Consider the following 10,253-nt stretch of genomic DNA (forward strand, 5'->3'; position numbering starts at 1 on the left):
TAGCCGAACCGTCATCTCGGCATACTATTATATTTATAGATACACCGACCACTATTTTGCGTACCACCATCTGTCTTGTTCTTCTTGTTCATCTTTTTTTAAATTTTATTTCCCTCTCGCTCTAAGAAAAAAAAAAAGATCTACGGCCGCGTTCCCGGAGTAGTCTTGTATAATGTACTAAACACATACAAAATTAGATCGCCGCACGTATTATATACCGCCTAGTATTGCTGTTATTAGTATTACAATATAGCCGTTACTCGTAAAGGTATATATGTAAAAAAAATAATTCAATAATCCATACAAAACAAGCCATCGTAGGTACACCGAACGCTAGGCTAGAGCAGGAACGGAATTTGGTCTGAGACTCCTAGAAAATGTTTAACCATTGCCACACAGAATCCAGCTGTTTTAAGTTTGCGTTGGTTTTACAGCAAAAACACTAGAAATAAGAGAGTATGGCTTTTTTAAGGTAATGTTTAGCATTGCGCTTCATATTTAAAAAAAACGAACATGACATACCCAAAGCTGTTTCAAATATCATTCTACTCGTATTTCGATTTCATATAATAGACACTGTTTGCTCTAAACAAATTATGGACCGAGTATAATATATTTGTGTAGTCAAGTCATTACGGTAAAAGTTAGGGACGCAACAACTTCATACAGTTATAACTTATTTAATTAACTGTCAAGTACAATATTTAATACAAATAACTCCTTTATATGCATAGCTAGAAATCCTAAAATTAGTTATGATAAACTTACTGTTGGATATATTACTTTTATTTATTATAAGTAGATAACATGATAAAGCATTTAAAAGTACACTGACGTCCATTAACTAATCATATACCTAAATAAAAAAAAATTTAGTAACTCTGGTAATAACTTTATAATATTTTCCCTAATTGTTGCAATTATTGTTTTATATGAAATTGTTTTTTTACAATATTAATACTCTGGTCACGATGCCTCCCCGGATAAAGGTCATAATTTTCCAATTCTGAGAATTGGTACGATAATTAAAAATAACATAACTAAACAATTAAAATGTGTTCTAAAAAAAAACCATAAAAATGAAATGATTTTTTGAATAATTTGGATATCATGCGTTAAATTAATCACCCTGTATCCGCGTCCGTTTTATACCAATGTATACTTGCTATTCCCCCACTATATTTTACCGTAAGTGAAATATAAGCTAAGTAATTATTTACTAGTAAAAATGTTATTAGCTATCCGGAATGGAATTTGAGCTTCCGACAAGTGTGCGATCCGTCAACACGTCGCATCACGGTCGTCGATAAAGCGTAATTTGAAATCATGTCACCTGTTTTTTTTTGTTTTTAACAATTTATTTGTGCTGTGCTTTGCCCATATGAGTGGTGACATGAAACGTCGCTTAATAAGACTACGGTAGCCAGCGTACATTTAAGAAAACACTTTTCCACTTTTGAGCTATCCTACTAAAAGTATCATCCGTGTAGTACATTTAAGTAATCGCCAACGCGAAGTAAGACGCCAGTCATCCGAAAGTGAATTCTAGTCGCTCAAAAGTCCTATTATTCAATATTCAGAAAATATCGAAACAATTATGAATCATTCATTTTAATATGTTTCTTGGACATAATATACAATTTCAAGGTCATATGTGTACCTGGACGTTTTTTATTGCTATTTAAAGTTCAGTTATTGTAGTTTGGCGGTTATTTTGATTTCAAAAAATAATATTTCGCTTACGATTATTTTACCTTATAATATTTTTTTAAATTTCTTATTTATTAAACTTTTTTACTTAACTAGAAGATAAGTAAAGAAAAACATATTTTTTTTTAAAAACAATTTTTTTTTAACTAGTCGGTTTTAATGAAAGATGTAAGATATTTTACATGATTTTTTAATTTAAGAGAGCAATACTAAAATTTAATAAATTTTAACCACAAATCATATTTTCAAAAATATAAAACAAATTTACGTCATACAAAAATTACTTAGTGCACAATTTAAATAAGATAGTATTGAAAATAAATTAAAAATCACAGTAAATAATGGTACTTTCTTATTTGCATTGTGCACTATGTAATTTTTGTCTGACGTAAATTTGTGTTATACTTTGGAATCCTGAATACTTGCTCTACAATACCTATGTGGGTAAAAATGGGTAATTTTTAGTACTACTCTCTTAAATAAAAAAAACATGTAAAATATCTTACATTTTTCATTAAAAATGATCATAACTAGTTTAAAAAAATAATTTTAAACAAAACATTATTTTCTGAAATAAAAAATGTTACTGCCAAACTATAATAACTGAACTTTAAATAGCAATGAAAAACGTCCTTGAAATTTTATATTATGTCTAAGAAACATATTAAAATTAATAATTTAAAATAATTATTATTTTTTTTTTAATATCGAATAATGGGCTTTTGAGCGACTAAAATTCATTTTCAGACCATTGATTAGACAAATATAAAAACAAATTGGAGAATTGGATGCAACAACCAAACATGTTCATTTTTTAAACTATTTGGGACGATCTTATTAAAATTATTTATCCCATTTACTGCAATTGGCGGAGGAAAATGCGTTTTGTATCATCATTGTAAGTAATAGTCAAATTTTACGTTTTGTTTCTTAAAAATTTAGATAACATGTCCATCGAAATTTTTCTATGAAAACCCAATTTTTGACACAAATAACTAGTTGTTACTCCAAGTATTCGATTATGAACTTCTTTTGCTTTATCTTCAATAGTGCGTGTAGTACAATAATATAATCAAATAGCCGATCTAATGATACCGCTCAATATCTTGATAACATATGTTGATTGAACAAAATGTTGTTGACACTGACATCGTTTTACACGTTCATTAGTAGTTTACCTGTTTATCCTATTTTTTCTTAATGTTAGGTAATCAAACTAAAAATCTAACATATCTCACGACCAAAAATCTCACAGTATTTAATCCACAACTGCTGATTTGTTGTTATGTTATTTTAATCGTTTTATACCAATTGCCTTACTAATTTGTTTTAAACTTGCTACGTATTATACTTATATGTTATATATTATATATACATGTATAGGCATCGAGTTTAACATACATAATACATCAATCATACATAATACACATATTATGTATGATTGGCTACGTTTTGATAATAGCACAAACTAAAACAACAATGTTACTTTATAATTTATAAGGACAAATGGCTTCCATGATCCGTCCAATGCCCAATCAAATTATTGCACCTATACCTACTATTACAACCAAATTTTTTTTTTACAAACAAAATTCTTTGTTACTTTAAAACATATTTAACTTTTCCTCATTATAATTGGACATCATGCTCGTTAAATAAATAAATAAATAAATTCAATGTAACTGAATTATATGTTCTGATTATATGTTATCTATACCCAATTATTTCTACTTCTTAATATTGTAGTCGATTGTACTCACTATCCGTGCTCTTGGTAGATCTTGTCTAATAAGGTTTTTTCAAATTTAAATTCTTGTTATGAATTTGTGGAATAAAAAAAAAATTGGTAACTCGTTTGAGATTTGTTTTTAGCGCCTGCGTTAGGTTAGGACAAGAAAATCCTTTTGGGGACGTGATGTGCGAACTGCACACATAAGGTTTTTAAGAACAGACGATTTTACTACTCAAAATCGCCTATCATAATTTCTTCTGAAATTTCTATATTGACTGTTCTTAAATAGGAGCAACGAATTTGCTTTTTATAATCTAAATCATCAAATGCACAAAGTGCAAGAGTACAAACTTAAAAAATAGTCTGACTCTCTTACTATAAACACGTCTGCTTAACACCAATAATAAATTTAATAATAGACAAAAACTATAGTGAATGGCCTATAATATAAGCGCGGTATAGGAGTAGTTCAATCACCCTAGGAATTGACGAAAATAAGACATTATGAACCCTAAGTTATAGTTAGAATCTACATAGACCACAAACTATCACAATTCAAAAGCTACTCAATGGTTTTATGTGGTTTAAACCAATAAGATATAGTTGTCATCAATTTTGACGAATGTACATATGTATGGAAAAAAACAAATTTATTCTGTATTGGTTATTGTTGGTAATATATTGTTAAACCATATGAGGTAAGATTATGTTTGTTAAACTAGATATTTAATTGAAAATAAAGGCCGAAGCGTTAAAGAAAGGCACCATTTATACATATAAATATTAATTGAAACTAAAATATATTTTATTGTAAGAAAATATACGTATTCGATATTTTCTTAATTTAAGAGTTATTAATTTTACATTATACTTGGCATTGTAGCAACACCATAGTATTATTAGTGTTATTTTGTAAATATACTATGATAGAATAAACTCAGAAAGTTCAAAAGTGTGTTTCGAAGTTATTAAAAAAAGATTGATTGGTATTGAATACATTTAAACTACTTCTATTACACGACCAACTAGTTTTTTATTTTTAAATTAAATATTGAAAAATGTACAAGGAACTCGTCTTTTATTAGTGTACTTATATTGAACGATAACGTTGGCAAAAGTTGGTTAGTCAGAATTAGACTATTTACTAGAAAATAAATAACACTTTTAAAGGATTTACCATTTTAAGTAAATTATCATAATGGATAAATATATGCTTGTTTTCAATGGCCAATAAATAATAAAACGCTAAATGTGTGCAGTTCAACGACTTAAACGCATAGTAGAGTTAATGAAATTCAGAACACATGACTTTCAGTTTTTTAATATTAGAGGTGACTAATGTTTTAGGAACATTATTAATATCATATTATTATATGATATTAATACTCATCATTTTTTCATATTAACTGTTAAAAATTTGGCAATAAGTATAAATCTATACGAGTACCTAATTATTTTAATAGATACGATATTGTATTATGATATTATATTTTATAGCTATTACCGTTACAGACTAATATAGTTCACCAGCTGCAGCAATATTATTATTATTATGGTTATAATTGCCGAGCTTGTGAATGACGGTACTTTATGTGGCTTGACGCAGAAAAGCCACAAAGAAAGTCAGAAAAGTTCTTTTTAAACAAAGTTAAAACAATTACAATAATTTGGTGGTTATGTTTTTACTTTTATATCAGTAATCACCATTTATTTGTATACAAACATACTTGTTATGATGTATTAGATAGGATTTAATTGTGTTTTAACCTATGAAAATATAATGTATGCAATCCATTATTTTAATCGTATAGAAGGGGAAAAAATTCGTTAATAATTTGTCTGCTCTTTAGTGCCTAAGAATTGTAGCCAAAATACAAGTAATTCATTCTTAAATTACGACTACATAGTTTTGCAGACTCTATTAAATCATGTATAATATATATATAAATATATATATTTTTTATGTTATAATTTTAAATTATTATACTTTCACGTTAAAATATGAGTTTTTGTCTCGAGCTGTCATACGAAAATAAAACAAATTCTTAAAATAAAAACAACCTTAAAGTTATTTGATAAAATTAAATTCTATGCACAGCACAGTAGAATAATGTATGTTTATTATTTTTCTTCTAGCTAGTTACCTTTTTGATACTAATCTTATTTTTATTCGACGCCAAAATGGACGGGCGCCAAATCTGTCATTGTCGAAACGGATTCGTCCAAATTACCCATAATGGTAAAATTGAATTAAACATTGCAAAAATGGAAAGATATATATATATATATTCTTTCGTGAATAAATCTGTTTTCTATTTTTAATGCGTGTTGTGGGTATGCTAGTACTAAAATAAACGTGAAACACATATACACATAACACATGCATAGCACAATGAATAATACTGACGAGAGTATTTAACAGAATATTCTCGGGAAATATTATATTACAGTATATCAAAACCACTGGTAGATTATTTCATAGCAAAAACTCTTTTTATTTCGACGAAGAGCTGATAAGGTATTACATATTGTTTAGGGTTAAAATTATACACGAAATATAAGCAAACTACGGGGTTGGTTTGTAACCCATGACGACCCGCTAAATCATAATGGCTATATCTTTCATAAATAACATGATCACACAGATCTATTTTTATTTGTGTTTTTAGCTGTATAAATTTTATTGTTTTCTTGTATAACAGTAAGTTATACATATTTGTATTTACTCTTAAAAAAAAAATGTCATATCTATCTTTTATTATTTGTTTTATGTATTACAATCGTGATCTTGCTCTGTAATTTTGTCTTCTTACCATTTCTCTTTCGGAATTTTTTACATTAAATAGCTTAATGTAGATTGCTGTTATTAATAAATGATTATGCGGTGGTTTCCCTTTGCCTTTTGCTCCGCAGTGCAATCATCAGTTATACGGTTTCTATATCCTCTGACCGTTATTTGGTGTGTAGCTTTTTTTACCCTTCAATTTACCTGTCTCTACACTCAACATTGCAGGAACTAAGCCCTCCTACAAGTACCTTTTAGTTGCTTCGTGTGACAGGCAGAGACAAGTGACATCCTATGGCCTATTCTAACCCCGATCATAAGATGTATCTTCTACATCATCATCATCATCATCATGTAGCTAACGGGCCATGAAGGCCCAACGCTGCCATCATGAGATGGTTTCTTGACGAATTCGCTTCCGGGACGGGTCGTCAATCCGTCGCCGGAGTATAATATCTTCTACATATAAAATTTAAAATCTATTTTTATTTTTTATACTCATGTAATTGCGTTTAACACTTTGTAGATAAGTCAAAATCAATAACAACAAAATAAATTAATCAATCAATATTTTTCTGCACTATGAAAAACTAGTTTAAATTTTCAAACAAAGCGGCATTAATTGCAAACGTATGACAGCGTTATTTTACACTTGGACGTTAACATATATATGTATTGTATCGATAAACCATGTATTGTATGTATAAATCGATAAAATTTACAATATTCTTTTTAAATAATAATTATGAAGTTATTATCTATTCACACCTTAAGGGCGTTGTGTAATTTAGAAACTATGGTGAGTGAGAGGAAATGAATCACTGGCCGCCGATTTCGCGAATGATACAATCGCATAATACAGGCAAGATCATTTGGCAATTTCGAACCCAATAAAACTGCTAAAATAGGTTAAAGCCGTAAAAAAAACTAGGTAGAGAAACACGGAAATATGCATTGTCATAATAATATTATATATAAATATACTAAATTACACAGAATATAATATTTTAACTTTTAGTTATTGATCATTACTACTGTATACAAAAGGTGTAAAATAATATGATGAAATTTAAAAGCGCATTAGTATTTTACGGTATGTACATATTCTATTATCATATCTGAAAATTGCTCGTGTAGACAATACTCACTACTCTCATGCAAGCATCATATTGTGTCCTACGTAATAAATCAATATATCCCACACATGAGTTTTGCGTCAAAAACCTGATATGGCAACTGCAGTAGGTTCAGGAACATTAAATTATGACTATTAAGTATTATGTAAATTGAGTCACAAGGATTTGACAAACGTAATAGTAATTGTTGTTGTTATTTGTTTTAATTACATACGAAAAAGTACTTAAAGATAAGAAAACAAGAACGCTCTTGGATATTCACATGATTTGTTAGAATGTTAATAATATAACAAATTACTAAACATATAGGTATCTATTTAATAGCAAAATTCTCTGAAATTAGGACAATTTTAGTACTAGAAAGAATGTGACTTTCCGTTGTAATTTGATACAATAATAATAAAGATTTTATATAATATTAGTATTAGTATTAGTATTAGTTGATCAATTATTAATTAAGAATTGATATACTTTCCTTAGACCCAGGAGTAAAGGTAACTAAAACGCCACTTGAAAAAACAAAGCCCTTCCAAGTATTTAACATTCAAAGTACATCTCCAAAATGTTAACACCCAAAAAGCATTATTAATAATTTTAAATACAGTGGACTCACGGTAATCCGGCAGATATCAGACCAGGGTACTGCCGGATTAGTGGAGGTTCATTAAGAAAACGAATTTTAATAGCAAAACCAATGTTTATTGTTTATTATACTGTACATTTTGGTATATAGTTATATATTGTATTTTATATATTATAATAATAATTATATTAATAATTTTACAATTCTTGTAATACGATTTTGCCGGGAACATCTCAGAATTTGAAGGATTACAATTAAACTAATTTGAAGTGAGAACGCCTGCATAGTTTTCAAAGCGTTGTTTTTCTAATTAATCTGTGACGTCTGGATTGGGTTTTAGTATAAAGTAAAACCCTCTAAACTTCCTTTTTTTATCATGAAAACGGGTAACCTTTAGTGCAATCAAATACTAAACGAGAGTTCAAAAAATACCAATAGGCCTAATTTAATAGATACATTGCTGAAGAGCTGGTTATAAGCATACTTACTAATAAATGCATAGAAAGTTTCAATTGTAGAGATATCTATATTTATTAATTTAATGAAAATGTGTTAATAGATGTAACCACCAATTTTCATCTATAAAGTGATAATTTTAAATTAATTAAATATAGGATTTCGACTGTATAAATCTTTTTAGAAAGTTTATACATTTTAACGTTGATTTTTATCCGTAATAGCATTCGCGCATAATGTTGATCACTACTGCATATCGTTATGCTTCTTACATAAATGTAATTTTAATTTTTACACATTCTCCTGTTCTTTTATAATTGGTATAATCTATAATTTATTGTTCTGCTAAATTTGTTTTTCAATTAGTTAAATGATACACGATAAATTCCACTAAAATACTTAAAAAAGAGTCTTAAGTCTATTATTTCACTGCCATTAATTTGTAAATATAGGTTTAACACTCGATTACGGGTAAAACAGTATTCACCACACTGCTATAATGATTGTGGAAGCTGCACCATTTGTAAACTGAAATTTACAAATAAAAAATCCAGTACAGTGCAGTGGGGTCGGGAAATTGTGGGGACGGAGCTTATTGGAGAATGAAGCGTGTGTGGTCACAGGTCTATATGAATTGTTATTATTAAAAGTAATAAAATCACTTTTAAGTTAATGCTTCGATGCGAATCTGTATTGGTAGCAGTACAAATGTACTTCTAAAATGTCCCCTTCTAGGGGAGAGGAGTAGTGATATATTTTTGGTTTTCGTTAACGTTTAACGATGTTAAGAATATTTCTTATAAATGTAAAACTATTTGACTATTTTAAAATAAGTTATAGAGACTGTTATTTTAATTAGAAAAATATGTACATTTTTGGGGTGATTTTCTCAATTTTGAATGGGAAGAGGTAAACATTTTGAAGTTTTGTCCCAATAAAGTTCCTTTCAGGCACGATTTCTGATCTGTAGTGTTGCTACACTAAGAAATCGGTTCAGCGGATTAGAAGATATCAAAGGTCCAGACACATTGTAAAAACAAAACTGTATTATTTTCTTAGAGTTAACATTAATATTTTGCATAGATATAAATCATAATTACTATTGAAATTCTTTAATTACTCGTTCAGTATATCTTAAGCTCACTCTGACGTCACAACTCATAATAAGTCAGGGGTTCAAAAACACAGTATTAAATATTAGTGTTGTCAATACGCTAAAATTAGATCTCATCTCAAAACCATCAGCGCAGATATGTTGCTATCGTTAATTTTTTTTTAATGTAGTTTTTCATTAATTTTAAGAACATTATAGACTATAAATATAGACACAAAAATTATTACGATTAACCAACAAGCTCGTTTTACGTATAAGATTTATACCATACGATCAAAATGTATGCACAAGTTTTTATGTATCAGCAACACTGTTATCCAATACTATGTTTTTGAACTCCTGACTTGTGGTTGCGGTTACGCTAAAGTGGGTTCATAATGAATTGAGTGAGTTATATACACCGATACGTAAGAAGTCTTATAAGTACAATAAAACGTTTTTGTTTATTTTAGCAGCCCGAATTAATTTTTTGGACCTATGAATTCTTTTGATGGATATAGTTTTGATTCTTGTGACACTTCTATCTTACAAAAAAATAAAGTGTAGATGTGCAAAGGCGGGCGCCCGCGTATGTCGATAACGGCGATGGCCAAATGTCTATAGCTCACAAACTAAATTCTTGCAGATTCGTAATCAGCATTTAATGTAATATCTATTAAAAAAAAAATCGAAAAAACGGGTGCTCGGTTAAGTGCATTTGTTCTCAAATACTAAACATTTTTTAATAGGGATACGAC

The 10,253-nt window shown here is 28.7% G+C and overlaps 1 protein-coding gene across 1 annotated transcript in view; it reads right to left on the reverse strand.

Moving 5' to 3' along the window:
- Nucleotides 1-10,253, reverse strand: part of LOC126844345 (uncharacterized) — a 173,070-nt gene that overhangs the window by 47,972 nt on the left and 114,845 nt on the right. The window lies entirely within an intron of this gene.

The sequence above is a fragment of the Adelges cooleyi genome, unplaced genomic scaffold (genome assembly GCF_023614345.1).
Source record: "Adelges cooleyi isolate 19-005CV unplaced genomic scaffold, UGA_ACOO_1.1 ACOO_flye_CR_arks_rails_tigmint_CR_PRNA_651, whole genome shotgun sequence".
Taxonomy (NCBI): Eukaryota; Metazoa; Arthropoda; class Insecta; order Hemiptera; family Adelgidae; genus Adelges; species Adelges cooleyi.